The sequence below is a fragment of the Coenobita brevimanus genome, chromosome 6 (assembly GCF_032717465.1).
Source record: "Coenobita brevimanus isolate Jiangsu-jjx chromosome 6, ASM3271746v2, whole genome shotgun sequence".
Classification (NCBI taxonomy): domain Eukaryota; kingdom Metazoa; phylum Arthropoda; class Malacostraca; order Decapoda; family Coenobitidae; genus Coenobita; species Coenobita brevimanus.
Window position 1 is genome coordinate 9,790,634 of NC_136959.1, and position 20,040 is coordinate 9,810,673.

Below are 20,040 nucleotides of genomic sequence, written 5' to 3' on the forward strand. Positions count from 1 at the left end.
GGCTGACGATATGGGCAGAAGGTGACATTCATTCCTTATTTTCCTCCGTCACCGTCACTTGCCCAACGTCATCATCATGTTTTCTTCTTCCTCTATCACCACAGTATATCTTTGACAGGTGGTGTTCATCCCTTCTTGTCGTTATCATGATACTTCTTTCCGGCTCAAAGCCAGATTACATTCTCCCCACACCCCATTAATCATTCACATTCCACTTTCCCCGACTCCCGTTAGGATACTGCTTTTCCCACTTTCTTTGTTCTCTCTGAGAGCTACATTTCCTTCTGCTTGCCTAGCCGACATCAATACTCTCTCTCTCTCTCTCTCTCTCTCTCTCTCTCTCTCTCTCTCTCTCTCTCTCTCTCACAACCACAGTTCTTCCAAGTTTCTTTATCCCAGCTCTTCTCTCCTGCCACTCAAGTCATCGTCTCATGTACATCATTACCTCTGCCAACGAAGTCAGAGGAGGTTATGTTTTCACCTATGTTTGTCTCTCTGATTGTCCAGACGATATCTCTAAAAGTTCGCAATGAATTTCAATTAAATTTTGTGGAAGAGTGGTGCATGGGTCAAGAAGCAGTTCAATAAATTTGGGGATGGATCCGGATCCTATGCATTCCACACAATATCTCCACGGATCCGGATCCTTTTAATGACAATGTCATTGACGGAGGTATGCGCCCTCTGAGTGGTTTGTAGTTTTGTCCTTGCACCTCACTCTCCGCTTTTATATCCTTAGTATCTTATGAAGGTTTAAATGTTACGTTATTTTTTTTTTTTTTTTTTTTTTTTTTTTTTTTAAGAAGGAAAACCAACGAGTTACAGCGAGTATAAGTTAAACAGTGAGACAGACCTTCAGCGCGTGAAATGTGTGTGTGTGTGTGTGTGTGTGTGTGTGTGTGTGTGTGTGTGTGTGTGTGTGTGTGTGTGTGTGTGTGTTAAAAGCCCGGCATCATATGGCGAGAGGGAAAGTGGTATGTGAGTGAGGCAGGCCAGAGCTACATGTCTCGGAGAGAGGGAGAGACGCAATTTGCATAAATGCATCCTGCAGGTGACAGCGTTAAAGAAGTATTTGCTTGGCGAGTGAAAAACTCTAGCCCTTTTTTCACTATTTTCTTCTCCTTGCTTCTATCGAAGCAATGAATTTTAGAAAAAGTCCTTGTGCTGTTGTATTTTCTGCTATCACTTGTTAAATTAAGAAGCTATGTAAATGGTGGTTCAGTGAACTCCATAACATTTTCACTCAAATAAAGTTAATGCAGTAGTGTTATGGTACTGATATAGATCGACGCAGATGCAATCTAACTTCCGATGTAAAAGATAACAGAATACTATTTAGCTATCATAAAATGTCAGTATTTTTTTTATGCAAGGAAGAATGAACCAAAGGTTAGGAGCAAACTGTTCTTTCCAGAAAAAACAAAAACAAGATATGAGTCAAATTCAAGATCCGTTCAGACTTCAAAATATTGTGGATCCAGCTTTCCGGCTGTATTTACCTAATTATATAAAAAATTAAACAGGTCGGATAATTAGTCGACTTAACACAGTTCATTTAAAAAATTGAAGAGTAAAGTGAAAAGGCTCGTTGGGATGGATTAATAGCAGATGCCATTCCTTAAGACTGTATTATCTGTGAAATTAACCTGTCATGGGGTTTTTGAACATTTTCAATATTAAAGAATACTTTAAAATGTTACTTGTCAATATTAACAAAGAATAGACTTGTGAAAATCAAGTAATGATTACTTTATGCCGGCCTAATTCGCCGATTCTCTAAGGACGAGAATTTATAAACTTTCTCAACAGTACACAGAAAAGACTAATTACTCACATGCGCTGTTTGTTAGTACTGTTGGCCTCTGGAGAAAGTGACTCCACTCCTGACAATCAATAACTAGTAATAATAGTAATAAGCAAGTTCTTGCCGGTGCATTAACTCCTGGTTGCACAACGGATTTTAAGCTTAATACAAAAGGACTAGCCCAAGTACCAGCTATGAATAATGCAATGCATTATGCAAACTAGGAGTGGTAAGTAAAATAAACTTAATGTGGAAAAATAAAACACGAGTTTACATTACATTAACCCGTCACGTCCCGAGGTTTTCCGCACCTCCGACATCCCCCAGTCCCGAGGTATTTTCGGAAAATTTTTTTTTGGCTAAAACCTTTGCTTTTGGTGAGAAACATCGAAAATTCATAGAGAAATCGTTCACCTGAGGTTTAAAATACCCAATCCAGGTAGGAGTTCCTCCTTACCTGACTGGGTTCTCTAACATGCTGGCACCAAAGAAAACGAGTTCTATGGGAGGGTAACTATTTTATCCACTCATAAACGGTATTTATTTATTTACTTGGTACGAATGTATATGTAGTATGAGAGTATATTGGTTTTCAAGCAGTAATAAAGGCATTATAAGCATTGTTTCACTCACTAACTAATCACCATACAAGACCGTTTTTTGCCACATTACCTGATCATTATTTCTGGCTGTTTCTTCTTCTAATGCTATGTAAACATTGTCCTCCACATTGTCATCGATTGGGGAATCACTCTGGCCCTGAATATCTTTACTAGCCAGGTCACTGGTAACAGGCCAAGACAATGGCGTAAGGGGGGGAGGGGGGAGGTTATGCAGTGTAAGGCATTGTCCCTGCTTGGCATCTTGTAGAGGAATAGAGGAAGGTGTCCCGTGTACACATACGAAAAATCACGCACGAAAATTGAAAATTGTGCAATTGCACGACGTACTGGTACGTCGCCGGGACTGGCAAATGCAAATCGTTGCAACGTACCCATACATCGACGGGACGGGGCGGGTTAAGCTCAAGAAAAAGAACTGTAAATTTTGTAATTACACTGAAATAAATTTATGTTACATGAGTCTCAAATTAATTTAAAAAGAACACAATCACTCGCTCACTCAAAAGCTAAACTCTTAAACCTAGGAAAAACGAAAAGAAATACTGGTCAGAGAGTGGGCTAAGTGGAATGGACTGGGCGTCATTGTTGAGGAAGGATTCTGCCACACACGCTGAACCTCTCGCCAAATCACTGTCTAAGTGGAGATTCAGGAACTCGCTGGACAACGGCGGCACTGCTCCACACTGGGCCCGAATGAACCTGCACTCACGGCGTCTCAATCCTGACTGAATTCAAACAAGTGAGGCAAGGGCTGAGGCCAGCCGCTAACTGCTAACAGCTAACAGAGAGAAAGTGAGTGAAACACGCCAATAATAAATCACTCAGCGAAAGCGCTGATGTCGCACACAAGGACGATCAGTTATGAAACAGTGAAAAATTGTTCTGAAAACACTCCCAATCGGGTAAATACCGGGACGGTTAAACTGAGTGATAAACAGTGAATATTCCACTAGAGTTAGTGGTTTTCACCAAAGTTCAATGTCACGAGTTTATTTAGATAGAGAATCGTGCCAACTCATGACATAACACTTGTAAAGCCTATCTATCTGTCAAATAAACCCTTATAAAGCCTGGGCATGACGTCTAAGAGTGCTTAGACTGACTGACAAGAATACAGACTTGTATGTGGATAGGCATCCAAAACTATCTGGCATCCTTCAGGATTGGTATGAAGAGTACTGTAACCTTGTCTACCGTATCCCCACCCACTAATTCACCTTGTGTACCCATTCCCACTACCCACCCCGTCCATCCAACCCCACCCATTCACCCATCATGCCAACACTCACACCACAGTCCACCAGTACCCCTTCTTTGCCAACTTCTACCACATACTCTCTGTCCATCCCCATCCATTCATCCATCTTGTCAACGCTCTGTACTCACCAATACATCAACCTGCCCACCAAACCCCCAGACAAAAACTTGCATGAGCTTATAGTGTTTGCCTGCGCAATTCCGCCAGCATATTGTTAGGTATGTTCCCTCTCGTTCAGTCCACACCCACATGTGAAGTACAAGGTCAAATTTAGTAAAATGGCTAACATCCTTCCAACGCAGGAATTAAGTGTGAGTGGAAAGCATCTGGCCTCTAACTGGTTCATCTTTGGAAACACACACACACACACACACACACACACACACACACACACACACACACACACACACACAATGGTTCTCTTAATGGGATAGATAAGGAAAGGGATTGTTTTTTTTTTGACCGTGGCCATACAGGGACATTTTCCAATACTGGCAATCTGAAAGGTAATAGCAAGATCACTGAAATTCATCATGAGATGGTCACACGAGGCATTTTATCACAGTAAGAAAACAAAAAGTGAGTGTCGTCATGCAAGTGAGAGACAAATGACTGTCTTCTTTCCTATAAGTCCTACTGATACACGCATGAATACTCAATAAAAACAGTGAAGATAACGATTACGAGGATGCTGCTACTGGCTGTGTTGATGCTAATGATAATGAGGCGGAATACTACTTACAAACCTTGTGTGAACTCGCAAGTAAGCGAAGTAAAAGGGAGAATTAGGACTTGAATAATAAACTGGTCAAAGCTTAATCTGGAGGGGAACAATGAGGCCGAGGATTAGACTCAGAGAATCCCAATATCTTCACCTGTTGAGTGTTGTTTTTCACGTACTTGACAAGGAGGATATCAAAGTGAGGAAGTCCATGACCTTGACTGGGTGGCGGACTTAACTTAGATGTAAACAAAGGCTGGTCAAAGCAACATACACCCTTCTGCTTTTTAATTTGTATTTTATATCTGCAAAAATGATAATATTAATTAAGCATAAAAATGCACATTACAGTTTGTGTAATTTAATAAGATTAGCACGCATTTGCCCCCGTTTACTGCTGAACGTCTTTTGTGTTCAGATGGACACTGTTAATTCTTTTGTGGGGTTGAATTTACCCGGCCAACCTGCCTCCTTTAACCATCTCCTGTTAAACTAAAATAATCTAACTTACTGGCCATTAAATGTAGAAACGAATCAGCTCTCGAATGGAGTTGTGGTTGCGTTCAGATGACAACAAGCCCGGGCGAGCTATGTGGGAAAACGTGCTACGAATATTTGGCAAGACTGCGTCCAGGGGTCTCTTCACTTCTCCACCTTTTTCCACACTGAATGAGGATAAAACAGCTGTTTCTTCCGAGCTAGTTCTTTCGCAAACAATGTTGTGGACTACTTTTGAAAGGTTAGAGGGACAGAATATTCTAACGGATGTAGCCACACCAAAAACGACATAACAGACTAGTTGGTCTACGCTAGGTGAATGTCAAGTAAGATGTGGGACTGCTGTTCAAAAAGACTCGAGGTCAGTCCCAGGATGAGACAGGGAAACAGTTGGGTATTTGAATTTCGATAACTCCTTGGATCAGGTGACGCATATTATTGTTTAATTTTTGCTACCATCAGGCGAAATTATTGGGCTTAGTAAAGACGTTTTATAGTGAAGGAGGAGAATGCCATATGTAAGGTGCGGCCACACTTACCCGAAACACGTGATCGACAAGATGAAACAAAACGCCGGTTGCAGTCCCTGCAATATCAAGTCTGAACGTTGGACGGACCCCTGAGCCTCGTTTCCTCTTGTCGATCACATATTTGGAGCAAGTGTGGCAGCATCCTAACCCCTACATCGTGTCCTGCTAACATAAACCAGAAGAAGAAGAAAAAAAAAGTTAAGTTGTACGTAGTTGGGCTTAAGCGTGTGTGTGTGTGTGTGTGTGTGTGTGTGTGTGTGTGTGTGTGTGTGTGTGTGTGTGTGTGTGTGTATGTGTTTCAGTCAGACAGAACCCATGACGTGAATGTATTTGTATACTGTGTTGACATAGGTCTTTCATTTCTTTTGTCCATGTTTGCTCTGCCTCCCGTAGGTGATGTTTAAAGCTGTGTCCACGTGAACTGACTCAGCTGCGCCATTCCCTTTCGTTAAATTTTATGCCATCACAACCTGAAATAAGACGTGGACTTGGAACGAAAGTTTGTCATGAATCGAATATTTCATTTTCACCTTTTTTTTTTTCCGAGCGTATTTTAATTCAACTTTTTACGATCACATAAATGGTCAGGTACGTAGCTTGTTAGTCCACCAATTATGAATTCTGGCTGTATATTATCTAGGGGTTGTTAATGTGTAGTAAGATTTGTTCATACTTTTACATGCCAGAGTTCACACCGTGGCTACATAATCTCACCCACATACACAAAAACTCAGTATCAGCAAGACGCATGTACCCATTTCCAACCGATCATTGTCGTCTAATGGTAAAAATAATTACCTCTGAAAGCTACGGTAATTTATACAACTGCTTTTAAATACCATCAACTACTTTTCCAGCAGAAAAAAAGTTAAGTATTGGTGTAATGTGATACACCGGTGAGTGGCCTCAGGTTGGCAAAAGTAATCTGCCTGTATTCACTCCAGCAGACACAAAGGCATGAGAAAACAATAATAACATGTAAAAATTAATGTAGAAGAGTTCAACATGTGTGTTTTTTTTCAGTGCTGTTGGCCACAGAAACAATAATCATTCCAGAAAAAGAAAGAAAGAAAGAAAAAAAAAGGTACTATCTCAGAGCACCCAATCCATAGCTCCATGTCACAGGCTTTGCTTACTGGGAGGGGCTACAGGCCTTACCGGAGAGACTGAACAGTAAGGTGATGAGAGTGGTGAGAGAAGCCCAATGGAGAGAGAGAGAAAAAAAAGACGTTAGGCAAAAGGATTAATTGTAGGGAAAAGGTCAAGTATGTAGGAACTCCAAGACTGGTAGTGTGTTGTACAGTCGCCCAAAGATGTGATGACAGAGTATCCATAAGTTTTCAATCAGCGATAACGCACTCATAGTACAAGGTGACCAAAGCACTCTAAAACTCTGCCATTACTTCTTGGGGCGACTGTACAAGGCGCCCTAGGTTTTTGACGATGGAAAAAATGTAGGCTTGCTCATCAGGTGGATCAGCCAATGGACAGGAGGGCCAAAGATGACGATGAACATTGAAATGGCGTAAGAGGGAGACTTTAGATAAGGACGAAATCATTTGTCAACGTAACAGATCATTTTCTTATACAGTACAATAATTGTACGCAACTGATAAACATTGGGCGCATTGAAAACTTAATTATGTAAATCAGACTCTTAGATAAGCAAAACACCATTTCAGTAAACATGGTCTTATGTTGAACACGACGAGAATTCGGTGTATCTACTGGTATAGAAGCACTCGTATCTTGAGAGCCTAGCTACACCACTATGCATGTTAACGATGTCCATTTTCAATTCAGCAGCTGTGTAAAGTTGAGGTATACATCACAGTATCAGGTAGGAAAGCAGGGATCCTCATGCGTGTAAACTGTATACTTAGTTTGCTTCATATACAATACAAACAAGAGTTATTTTTACTGGGACACTTGCTCTTAACCATTTTTACTATTATGGCAGTTTGGAGTATAAGCAATACAACAAAGAGAGAGAAACAACTTTGCTGATAGAAGTGCAGCTGGTGGAACATGGAAGTCTTACCACGTTACTCCACATTTAGAGGAACTACACTGGTTGAAAATTGTCTCGAAACTTTCTATCAACAGTGTAACACAATATTTAATACACTGAGAAAGAAGGTTCTTAACTAGTCTTTTTACACTTCCTACTGCTCAGAACAAACAGCATGCAATCACAAGGCAACTAATTCCACTTTGTGAACCACAACCAACACTAATTATGGTTCAAGGTCTGTGTTAATCAAGGCTGTAGAATTATGAAATGCCTTATCTGCAAGTATAAAGCACAAAATCCCTGACTTTATTATTCAGAAACACTGAATAGTTACCAACTTAATCATGACTTAACAACACATAGGACTGCTTATCTTTACTTTATTTGACTAAGATTGTTAGTTATCTATAGTTTTTTGCATACATACGGCATGAACAGAAGTAGCATACGAAAACATTCACGACTCTCTCTCTCTCTCTCTCTCTCTCTCTCTCCTGTTCATTCTTTTAATACACTGGATGGGGTGACGTTGCTTTATTTTCCTTTCTACCTCTTGATAATCTTCTTCACCATCACACTCATTCTCATCTTCAACAGAGCTCATTCATACCAGCAGACGTATAGACACAATGAGAGGGAATGAATAACCGTGTGTTGTGTGACTTCATAAAGAGAATACATACAGGCAAGAGTTTCCGAACCTGTTTCGTGTGATACCGAGAGTAAACAGAGAATGATGAATGTGGTGAAACTCAAGGCTTGAAAGGAGTTAATCTGAGTAGGGAGTTGATAAGAATCGCAATCTCGGACCCCACCCTTTGAAGACGTGTGTGAGAGAGTGTGGATGAGGATGGCCTGAGGTTAGCGATGATGAGAACGTGACCTAAGACGTGTGTGAATATGATTGTGTGTAAAACTAGAAGGAAAAGCTAAAGAATGAGAGATGAAGCAATGGAAGGCAGGACATCGCTGCCTTACTAATAAAGGCACCAGCACATGATCCCATTTAACTGAAGCCAGGAGTTAATACACATGTGCAACATGTGATGGGTATAGGTCAATATATATATATATCAGGAGGGGGGAGATGTGTTGCATTGTTCTCAGGTTATTGGAGAGAGAGAGAGAGAGAGAGAGAGAGAGAGAGGTGGGAGTAAGATTAGGTACGAGGCCACCTGCAAGGAATTAGGAACTGAGGGATACCTGAGCCCATCGGGATATTGCCATTACCGCTTTAATGATAATAACTGAGTGTGTAACATGACATACAACGCTCTTGGTGGCCAAGCTAAGAAAAAATGGTCAGAGAGAATTTGAAAGTTCTTGAATTTTCTTGATCTTTTTGAGTACATGAACGCTGGTGGCCAAAGAACTAATGCAGAATATAGTGAACTTATTTACGGGTGATATAACTGGCAGATACATATAAGGTAATCTTGAAAGGTAAATATATCTAAATCTCAGTTGTTTCCTTAGCATTTCACAGGATTGTATTAATTCAAACTACAACATTGGTTTCTATTATTATTCGCTACGTGCTGGAATGTAATAATGATATTTAAGTTAATTAGGTTACTGCACGGTGTTTACAAAAGTGGAATGATTGTATTAGTAGAAGTAGTTATTGTTTTTGTAACCCGATGGTCTGCAGGCTAGAGTTGCTTTTCTTTTGGGGAATATTGAGGGAAATGAAGGACGTTTGTATAACTTGACGGTGAATCCGTCCGGTTATATAGCTGCCACCCCGTGAAGGCGTCCCTCTTCAACACTAAACTACTCCAGTATAACGAAGCGATTTCATCTTAAGAGTGAAATTTGCTCCTATTCCTCTCTTGCTTTGTAAAGAATTGTATGGACTGGATAACTTCTCTCTTTGCTAAGTGCTTCGTAATCAAACGCCTCTTGGTTAAAAATCTTTGTTCTCAGCAATATTCTTGTGTTGGTGCGTCTCATCCATTAGCGTCTTATATCAACTTCACTAGAGAGAGAGAGAGAGAGAGAGAGAGGTGGGAGTATGGTTAGGTACGAGGCCACCTGCGAGGAATTAGGAACTGAGGGATACCTGAGCCCATCGGGATATTGCCATTACCGCTTTAATGATAATAACTGAGTGTGTAACATGACATACAACGCTCTTGGTGGCTAAGTTAAAAAAAAATTCTCAGACAGAATTTGAAAGGTCTTGGATTTTCTTGATCTTTTTGAGTCCATGAACGCTGGTGGCCAAAGAAATATTGCAGGATATAGTGATTCTATTTACTGATAATAAAACTGGCAGATATATGTAATCTTGAAGGGTAAATATATCTAAATTTCAGTTGTTTCCTCAGCATTTCACAGGATTACATTACTTCAAACTACAACAAAGGTTTCTAATATTATTTGCTATGTGCTGCAGTGTAATAATATAAGTGAAGTTAGTTAGGTTACTGCGAGCGTGCTGACACCGGTGGAAGTGATTGTATTAGTAGTAGTTGTTGTTTTTGTAACCCGATGGACTGCAGGCTAGAGCTGCCCTTCTTTCAGGGAACATTGAGGAAAATGAAGGACGTTTGTATGACTGGGCAGTGAATCCGTCCAGTTATAAAGCTGCCACCCCGTGAAGGCGTCCCTCTTCAGAACTAAACGGCTCTAGTATAACGAAGCGATATGGTCTTAGGAGTGAAATTTGCTTCTATTCCTCTCTTGCTTTGTAAACTGTATGGACTGCATAGCTTCTCTTTCAGCTAAGTGCTTCGTAATCCAACGCCTCTTAGTTAAAAATCTTTGTTCTCAGCAATATCCTTGTGTTCGTGCTTCTCTTCCATTGCTCGCTTATATGAACTTCACTAGAGAGAGAGAGAGAGAGAGAGAGAGAGAGAGAGAGAGAGAGAGAGAGAGAGAAAGAAAGAAAGTCAATTGGCTATGAAAGTCAGAAAATAGGAGGAAATGGGAGTGGCAAAAAAAAAAAAAAAGCTTGCCTGGAAATAAGTCTGTACCAGTTTGAGTGAAAAAAAAAGAATAAAGGAACACACACACACACACACACACACACACACACACACAAAGGATGAACATGTCAAGAAAGTTAGCAAACTGCATATCAGATATGTCTAAAATTATTGATAATATAATACTGGACAGAAATCAAAACTGTAATGTTTGATTAAATCACTGTTATGAAATGTTCGCAACAATAATATTTTCGATAAACATGTCAGGTTAGGAGTAACTGTCTTTTTACTTTTCATTTCTTTACATTTCAGTCATTACTGTTGTTATGGCTCAAAATGTGTTGATAATGTTAGTATGATATTGATTTATCATTTATTATGGCTAGTTATCTCTTTATGCTTATGATGTCTTTCCACTTAGTTCTTTGTTTCTCTCTCCTTGTCATATAATTCTGCATCACGTATGTACTATCGCATACAAAAGTTCCTTCCACCAAGCAACTATAGTGAGGATCTCAATCTCCTAATTTTTATCCAGTTACACAGCTATATGCGTTTCTTATAGATGTTTGTGGATTAAAATTCATATGATTATTTTTGGACTCACTATGCTGTTGGAAAGAAGTAATGGTATTTTGTTCCTGGGCTGGTGGAAGAGACTTTAGTGCAGGATAGTACGTTACTGACTGAACCCACATCCTTCCCATCATCGTCACCATCATCCTTGACAACCATCATTTAATAATCATATCCTTTTCTTGTCATCCTCAAGTAATATAATTTCCTCTTGATCGTCCATGATATTTTGGAGACGATGTCCACTGCAAGTTTTGAAAGGGAAATGTGTATGTGTGTGTGTGTGTGTGTGTGTGTGTGTGTGTGTGTGTGTGTGTGTGTGTGTGTGTGTGTGTGTGTGTGTGTGTGTGTGTTCTTACCTAATTGTTCTTACCTAATTGTATCTTTACAGGAATGAGTCAAGCTCGTACTGTCCCGTGTCTTAAACCATATTTATCGTACATATCCTTAAATTTGTGAATTGTTTTGGCACACACTATTTCATTCGGTAGTGCATTCCATTGATCAATTGCTCTGTTTGGGAAACTGAATTTCCTTACGTCTTTATCACCTCTCTTCTTATGCAATTTTTTGCAGTGTCCTCTTGCTGATGCTTCTCCATATGTTAAGTAATCATTTATGTCTATTTTCTCCTTTCCTGATATGCATTTATATAGCATTATCATGTCACCTCTTTTCCTTCTCTCCTGTAGTGTTGGTAGATTCAGTTTATTTAGTCTTTCTTCGTAGCTTAGGTCCCTTAAGCTTGGTATCTATCTTGTAGCGGCCCTTTGAACTTTTTCAATCTTGTCTATGTGCTTTTTGAGATGAGGACTCCAGACTACTGATGCATATTCCAGGGTTGGTCTAATGAATGATGTTATTATCCTTCTTAGCATGTCTTCATCTATGTATGTGAATGCTATTCTCATATTTGCAAGCAGTGTATACATGTTCCGTACCTTCTCGCTGATGTGGTCAGCCGGAGATAGTCTGTTATTGATAATCACACCTAGGTCTTTCTCTCTTTCTGATGTGTATAGGGTTTTACTTCCTAACTTATAATCCCAATCAGGTCTTTTTCCACTTTTACCAAACTTGATTACATGACACTTGTCCACATTGAATTCCATTTACCATGTACTACTCCATTCATGAAGTTTATTTAATTCTTCTTGTACTCGTAGCTCTTTACAAGAGTCTATGTTAGTAATTCTCCTTTGTATTTTTGCATCATCTGCAAACATATTCAGATAGCTCTCATTTCCAGTGTTACTGTTTATATCATTTATATACACTAAAAACATGATTGGTGCCAGCACTGAACCCTGTGGTACTCCACTAGTCACTTCTTTCCATGATGAGTAGTTTCCTCTTAGTACTGTCCTCATTTCTCTTTTTATGAGAAAGTCTTGCATCCAACAAAACAGTTTGCCTCGAATTCCTCCTTGATGGTACAGTTTCCATAAAAGTCTTTGGTGTGGTACTGTGTCAAAAGCTTTCTTGAAATCTAAGTAGATACTGTCCACCCATCCTTCCCTTTCCTGTATTGTGTTTGTTACTCTGTCATAGTAGCTCAACAGATTAGTAACACATGATTTTCCTTTTCTAACCCCAAACTGTCTTTCTGTTATCATACTGTGTTCTTCTAGATGATTTACCCAAGCTTTTCTTATAAGTTTTTCTAATACCTTGCTTACAACACTGGTCAGTGACACTTGTCGGTAGTTGAGTGGATTTTGTCTATTTCCTTTCTTGAATAAGGGGACAATATTTGCTTTTTTCCAAATATCAGGTAGTTTACCTTGACTCAAGGATTTCTTGAAAATTAAAAATAATGGTTTACTTAACTCCTTTGCACATTCTCGTAATACCCAACATGAAATTTCATCAGGACCACTTGCTTTTCCTCTGTCTAATCTACTTAACTCCTCCTGTATTACTTTTTCTGCTATTTGTATATCTGGTAGTATGTGTGGACATGCGTGTTCCACATAGTCCCTCTCAAAATTTTTTTCTTCTGTAAAAACTAATTGGAAATTCTTATTTAGTGCTTCACAAATATCTTTCTCTTGTGTATAAGTGATTCCCTCGTCCGTAATGGATTGTATTATATCTTTTACTTTAGTTTTGCTTCTGATATAGCTGTAAAACAGCTTTGGTTGATCACTACTTTTATTTATTATATCCTCCTCAAACTGTTTGTGGGCTTCCCTCCTTATTCTTGTATAGTCGTTTCTTGCCTGTTTGTAATTATTATACGCCCTTTCACTATTGTGTCTTTTGTATCTATTCCACAACAACTCTCTTCTTTCTTTTGATTTTTTACATTCTGTATTGAACCATTTCTGTATTTTCTTATCTGCTTCTTTGTGCTGTGGGATGTACTTCTGGACTCCTATTTCATAAAATTCACAGAATTTTTTATATACAGCATTTAAATCTTGTCCTCTAAGCTCATTTTCCCAATCAACTTATAAGAAATACTTCTTTAGGTGTTGATAATTTCCCTTTTTATAGTTTAGGCTCTTTTTGTAACTATCATTGCTGTTTACTATATCATATGCTATCCTGAAGTTATAATTTAGTACTGCATGATCGCTTTTGCCGAGTGGAGGGTGATACATTAAACTGTCAATATCATTTTCTTGCCTTGTAAGTATTAGATCTAGCACTGAAGGTACATCAAGTCCTCTTTTTCTGGTGGTTTCCCTCACATGTTGCGTTAAGAAAAACTCTTGTAAGAGATCCTGGAGCTTTTGGTCCCAACAGCTTTCTTGGCTATTTATATCTAGAGTATTCCAATTTATATTTGTATTGAAGTCCCCAGTTAGTATAATTCTTTCCGATTTCTCTTCCATTTTATGTAGCAATGATCTTACACTCTGAATTGTACTCTCTGCCAGGTCCTCATATTCGTCTCTTTCCCATGTGTTTGATCTGGGTGGCATGTACAAATTGGCTACAATTACTTTACCTTCAGATGTGTCGATCTCTACTGCAATCAGTTCTACTTGTGATGGTATATCTAGTTTTATTTCCTTGACTTTTAGATTTTTCTTAGTTAATATTATAATTCCTCCTCCTTTTTTTTTTTTTTAAATATCTGTCTCTTCTCCATATATTGTATTCCTCTAAGTTTAGTATGTCATTTGATATCCTTGGTATTAATTTTGTTTCAGTTAGGCATATTATTTGTGGTTCATTTTCTCTGACATAATCGTTCATCTCTAGTAATTTAGATACCATTCCATCCACATTTGAGTACATCAACTTTATCATCTTGTTTATATACTTGTCATGACATGGTTCTACTACCTTCCTCCTTTTTCTTCCATCCTGTTTGTGTACCACTTTCGTACCTGCAATCCTATTACAGTACTTTGTAAAAAAAATTTCTTCTTCTCCTCTTCTGATTTTCCCTCATTTTTTGTTTTTGCTTCCTCCCTTTTCTCTTTAAGTAATTCCAGTTCCTCTTGTGTTAGGCATCTTTTTATCCATACATTTGAACTCCTCTTTTTCCTTAAGATTCTTTGCATTTTTTAGTATTTCTTCCACAGTGTTTACACTCTGGAAAGTCACCTTTAGAGGTCTTGTCTTGCTTTTCTCGTATTTCCCTAACCTTTTGTGTTCCTCTATGTCTTTACTACAGATTTCCTCTGATACTTCTTTCAGTAAGCTCATTACATTTGCCATCTCCTTTTTGTCTCTTGTGATCTTGTTTTTAACTTCTTCCTCTTCTATTCCAGTGATTACTATTGATTTGTTTATCGCTACTGAATCTCTGACTAACTTTGGATTGTTTTGGATTATTCTTTTCACCTCCTTTTTAATGCTTTCTTCCTCCACCCTTGTTTCTAAGTCTTTCTTTACTTTCACCATTTCAGCATACGTGGTTTCTAGATCATTTTTGTAGCTTTGCACAGCTTCATTCACTTGTGTTATCTTCTCCTCAATATCACTGCTCTGGTCAATGAGACTGCTAACTTGCCTAATTGTCTCTGTGTCATTTTTGAACTCTTCCATAACACTCTCGTGATTGACTACTGTACTTGCCATTTCACTCATTTTCTTCCTAAGTGTACTCAATTCCACTGTTAGTTCACTGATGATTGTGTCTTTCTTATTGGCCTCCCTTCCTAGTTTTTCTATTTCTTCCTTTTGCAAGTGCATCTGCTTCTTTATTTCATCAATTTCATTTTTGAAAGCCATTTCTAGTTTGTTTACACGTTCAACCAGTCTATTGTGGGTCTCTACTTCAACCAGTTCTTGGTAGAAATCATCATTTTGCTTTTTACCTTTATCCCTTTTCTTTTCCAAATTTGTTTTACTGAAGTATGTATCCATTTTGCAATACTTAAAGTGCAAAGCATGTACTTACAATCCCCGTGTTGTTGTCGTCTAAACAAACCTCAGAGATGACTCAGCGTATTCTTTCGTCTTGGTTCTATTTCCTGTTTGTACAAGTCTTGTTTAAACTTATTTTTTTTTTCCTTTTAATAATGAACAATCATTTAGTATAACCTGGTACTGAGGTTGACTCATAAAGATACTATTTAGGTAATGCCACTGGCCGTGATGATTTGGTACGGAGCGCCGGTGTCACACGTCCGCCTAGATTGAATCCCTGTGTGTGTGTGTGTGTGTGTGTGTGTGTGTGTGTGTGAACATTTTGTATTCCCTTTTCGTATTTATTTCACTTACAAGCCTCTGTTTCACGGTGGTGAACTTATTCTTTTTTTGATCCCATCTATTTTTTGCAGGATTTGAGCTGCCCATCTCTCTCTCTCTCTAGCCAATTTCCCATTCGTCTTTACTTCATCAGCAGGGAACAGTACGTCACGCCCAATCCAGCCTTCATTCATCCTGTTGCCGCAGCCCACACATACACACTCGCCTGGCCTTTTGGGTATTCATATTTTGTTCCAGTTCCCAGTGCAAAAATTTACACTTTTCCATCACACCAACGCCACCGCAGCATCCACCTGCCGCTGCTCCACTATTGTTTTCTCTCTCATGCAGTTTCACATTTACCATTTTCTGGCTGTCATTTTTTTTTTTTTCCGTCTCTATTGTTTTCATCATCTGTGGTGTCATGTTCTCCCATCCAAGTGTCTCTTACAACCTCTTCACTCTTTGGTTCTGTCTTCTGTTTCTTTTTTTTAATCTTTTTTTTATTTAATAGTTTCGGACTTTTTCTCTTTTTCTCAAGTGAATTTTGTCTTCATTTAGAGCTGCATAGAATCTGAGATGGATGTATTTAAGTCGTCATATTTCCTCTTTTTTTTTTTCCCCGTATCTTTCTTGTTTTTCCTTTAACGTCTATCTTTTTTCTTTAAATTACCTTTCTACTTCTATATTTTTACAGATATTACACTTTATTTTGTCCAGCCAACTTCGATTTCTTTCCAGCAAATTCCAGTGATACTCGTAGATATTGGACTCTTGAAACCTAGACTTACTTTTTCCTATTTATATTTCGTTTCTTTCTTGTTACCTCTCCTAAGTTTATCTTTGTTAAAAAAAATAAAAAAAATCTGTTTCAGCATTCGAGAATCAAGAGTTAGAGCCAGGGTTATCTTTAATATTACCTCCGCCAACGAAGTTGGAGCAGGTAATGTATTCACTCATGTTTGTCTGTTTGTTTGTCTACATGATATCTCCAAAATTTCTCAGTAAATTTCAATAAAGTTTGTGGATGGGTGGGCCATGGGCCAAGGAAGAACTTATTAAATTGGGGAGCGGATCCGCATCCGGATCTGGATCCTATGTATCCCGTATAGTATCTCCAAAGTTCTCGGTGAATTTCAATAAAATTTTGTGAAAGAGTAAGCCAAGGGTCAAGGAACAATTGATTACATCTGGGGGCGTATCCGGATCTTATGTATTCCACACAATATTTCCACGGATCCGGATCCAGATCCTTTTTAATGGCAATGGCATTGGCGGAGGTATGAGCTCCCTGAATGCCTTCGTTATTATTGTTATTATTATTACATAATTTGTGGTAGGTGGGGGCGCTCACAATCCACTCACTTGGTGTAGTGCTGCTGTTGGGTGTCTGCCCTTTCCTCTCCTCCATCCTTCTTTCCTTTCATCCTCTTCTGGCTTTCTTTCCTTCATTCTTTCCTTGTCCTTCTGCCTACGGGTGACTTTACACTCTCTCTTCTGTCTTTCTTTCCTTCATTCTTTCCTCTTCCTTCTGCCTCTGGGTGAATACACTGAGTGACAAGCCAAATGGTTTCCTGTACACCAGGAAACCATTTACTAAGCTGGGTGGTAACCATATAACCAAATTATGGCGCCTGGTGGTTTAGTGGGTAATTATTGTGCTCCAGTCGGATTGAGCCGGTGAAGGTTTATATCCAAGGGATGGTTGGGGTTGATTGCTTATGTAATGCCACTCAGGGATGAGTGAGGCTGGTCACTCTTATCTTAAATGTTGGGACCAACTGTCTAGCCCCAGGCTCCTACGCATCTCATGAGGCAAATTAGGATTGGATGATGGATGGATGGATGGATTATTATTATTATTATTATTATTATTATTATTATTATAAAAGAGATACAAGGTAGGGCAGTGGGTTTTGGAGTGACCCTAATGAGAGGGGGCAGTGTCTGGAAACTCTCTGTACTGTTGTTTGCAGATGATATTGTGTTGTTAAGTGAAGACGAAGGGGAGCTGCAAGGCTTGGTGGATGAGTTTGGGAGTGTGTGTGAGAAACGGAATTTAAAGGTGAATGTAGGGAGGAGTAAAGTTATGGTCTTCGAGAGAAGTGAAGTCTGTGAATGTACAGTGAGATTGGATAATGAGGAAATGGAAAATGTGAGTACGTTTAAGTACTTGGGTAGTGTGATAAGTAAGGATGGAAGTTTGGAGGATGAAGTGCTTGAAAGGGTACAGCAAGGAAGAAAGGTTGTTGGTTCCTTGAAGGCAGTGATATGAAACAGGGAAGTGAGCATGGAAGTGAAAAAGTTATTACATGACGGTATTGTGATACCAACTCTAACGTATGGAAGTGAAGCTTGGACGTTGTTGGTGGGACACAAGCAAGAGTGAGAGCAGTGGAAATGAGTTATTTGAGAGGAGCCTGTGGAGTCACGTGGAGAGACAGACTGACAAATGAGGAAGTGAAGGAGCGTTGTGGTGTGGATGTGGATGTTATAGGAAGTATTAGGAGAAACACACTGAGGTGGTTTACCCATGTGGAGAGGATGGAGAGTGAGAGACTGACGAGGAGGGTGTATCTGAGTGAGGTGGAGGGGGAGAGAGGGAGGGGAAGGCCAAGGATGAGATTGAGGGATGGAGTTGAGAGGTACATGAGAGAGGAGGGAGGTGAATTGGGAGCAGGGCAGTGAAATGGCAGGGGACAGGGTGACGTGGAGGCAATTTGTTTATGGCCACCCCGTATAAGGGATTAAGGCGTTTGACAATAGATAAATAGATAGATAGACTATTATTATTATCTATGTTATTATTATTATTATCATTATTATTATTATTATTATTATTATTATTATTAATTTCTACAGTATCTTTTCCCAACTCCCACCATGCCCGTTTTCTCAGTTGACCTTATGTAACTTCTAACTTTCCTTCCACCATTTCCAACATCATAATTATAAAGTTTACCATCTTCCCATTCTGCAGGACCCAACCTATACATTACAAGAGAGTCCAATACGGGTCAAGACTGCAGGACTCTGACCAAGAAAAAATCCTGTCGCAATCTAGGAGCCCCAAGTATGATACCGGATGTGCCTCGAGGACCTTTATCGAGAGAGAGAGAGAGAGAGAGAGAGAGAGAGAGAGAGAGAGAGAGAGAGAGAGAGAGAGAGAGAGAGAGAGAGATGAGGAATCCTGAGAGAATTTCGTCGACAGGCATTAATTAGAAAGGTATTCCCAATCCGATTACTTTCTGAGAAGCTTCCGCGGGTCGTGCCTGAGATCTGACGCAATTTTTATATTTCAGTTGAGTGTAATATTACCCATTTTAGCCTGAACGATATTATTTGCAGTCTTTTTTACTAACTGTTCAGCCTTTTACGTATATTTTCCTTATACATGTTCGTGTATTCGCAGCAATTTCATATCCTTATCCTTTGTCATTCTTATTTGTTTGACAGTATCCGATGTTCTAGAGAGGGTCTAAGCAATACTGTCCCTATTAAGTAACAACCTTACATCCCACAACCTCCCATCAACTCTAAAAATCTTTATAGGCTATATATTTGTCCTCTCATTTTAATATTTCAGCTTTCACCATAATCTCCTACACTGTTATTCTTTTTCCCTACTACTTAAGTCCCTCATTGATGGTAATTCTCCCGCATTTTCACACGTCTTCTCAACCACCTCCTCCTTTTGCTGTGCCAAAGCTGTTCATTTCAATTTGATTTCCTTTATTATCGGGGTTATCTCGGCTTGTTTCATGACCACCATTTCTTTTGACATGGTTTTGGACCCGAAGGCATTCCTAAAATCTCCCTCAATTCTCTTTATTTCCCATATTTTCTGATATCCATTTACATTATTCTGTTTTATTCCCCCATTCTGCTAGAGTCTTGAGTTCGAAGACAATGTCATGCCGAACATATGACCTTTTTTAGGGCAGGGTAGCACTGAGGTAAGTTACTTTGGTTAGTCAGTTTTTTTTTTTTTTTTTTTTTTAAGATGTAAAAGACTCGCCCAGGAAGGAATAGCGGTAATTCGTTTCCTGTGAGAAAGGGCAACGTGTCCTCCATTTCACTGACTTTTCCACACCAGGTCAGTTTATATCAATAATGCACCGCTTTACACACACACACACACACACACACACACACACACACACACACACACACACACACACACACACACACACACACACACACAGCCAATACATCTCTTTGATTTTATCGTAGACTTGAGCAGAGGGTGTTGCGATGGTTTAGGCATATGGAGAGAATGGATAATGAGCGATTGGTGAAAAAGATAACTAGATCTGATGTGAGAGGTGTAAAGCTGAGAGGGAGACCACGAATAGGATGGATGGACAGTGTGAAGAGAGCGCTGTATGAGAGAGGGATGTCTGTTGAGCAAGAAAGAGTGGCTGTGCGTGACA